Below are 1,204 nucleotides of genomic sequence, written 5' to 3'. Positions count from 1 at the left end.
CCCTGCAAACACCACCTCCTTTGAAGATGTGCCAACACCACCAAGTGTACACCACCATGTGTGTGTGTGTTAGCTTTTCACAATCATTTCCCAAAGGATGTTAGCCACTCAACTTGCCACGCCACTCGATCCTAGCGATGATGCAAAGTTAGATCACTCGAGTGGCACTAGATGACCGATATGCAAACAAGTTTGCCCCTCTTGATAGTACGGCCATCTATCCTAAACCCGGTCATAAACTTCTCTACACACCTATGACCGGTGAATGAAATGCCCTAGGTTATACCTTTGCCTTGCGCATTCCATTCCCATCTCCTTTCAACGTCGATGCAACATATGCACCAACACGATCACAATGATATGATCCACTTCATATCACCACGTGATCATATTGGTTCATCGATCTTGACTTTACTTGCTCTTCACCGTTGCCATCGTCCAACGGTGCCAAGTCTTGCTCAAGCTTCACTGCCACATGGTCCATCACTCCAAAGCCTTCGACTTGCCCTTCACGCTTGCAACCGGTCCATCAAGCCAAGTCTTGTCTTGATCTTCTCCACCTTGATTACATGACTCAATGTCATGTCTCATGTGCAATGAGCTCCTTCATCATCACATGTGTGAGCTTTGCAACATCTCCAAGCCATTTTCACCTTCATGGCATATGTTGCTCACATGTACCTGTGGACTAATCAACTGTGTATCTCACATAAACATAATTAGTCCACCTAAGTTGTCACTTAATTACCAAAACCACACAAGGACCTTTCACTCAGCCATGGCCGCGACGTACGCAACATCATCGACGCTTGGAAACGCGCCCATGGCGACGACGGAGAAGCAGCACATCATGGCTACCATCCCCGACGTGGTGGACGCTACGACAGCAACGAAGACCGAAGCCTGAGCCCTGGCCTGCTAGGTCCTCAGGCCTTTGGTCGGCACATCCTCAATGCCGCGTTCCCCCTAAGGTATCGACCACCTACCAACATCCCTAAATATTCTGGCGAAACAAATTCTGGGCTTGGCTCGAAGACTATCAGCTTGCATGTCAGGCCGGTGGGGCAAGTGATGACAATTTCATTATTCGCAATCTCCCGCTGTTCTTGGCCGATTCAGCGCGAGCATGGCTAGACCACCTACCGTCCAATACTATTTAGAGTAGGGTGGATCTAACGGAGATCTTCGTGGGCAACTTCTAGGG

Source organism: Miscanthus floridulus, chromosome 15 (assembly GCF_019320115.1).
Source record: "Miscanthus floridulus cultivar M001 chromosome 15, ASM1932011v1, whole genome shotgun sequence".
NCBI lineage: Eukaryota > Viridiplantae > Streptophyta > Magnoliopsida > Poales > Poaceae > Miscanthus > Miscanthus floridulus.
The sequence above is the reverse complement of the archived record's forward strand: the minus strand, read 5'-3'. Positions refer to the sequence as shown.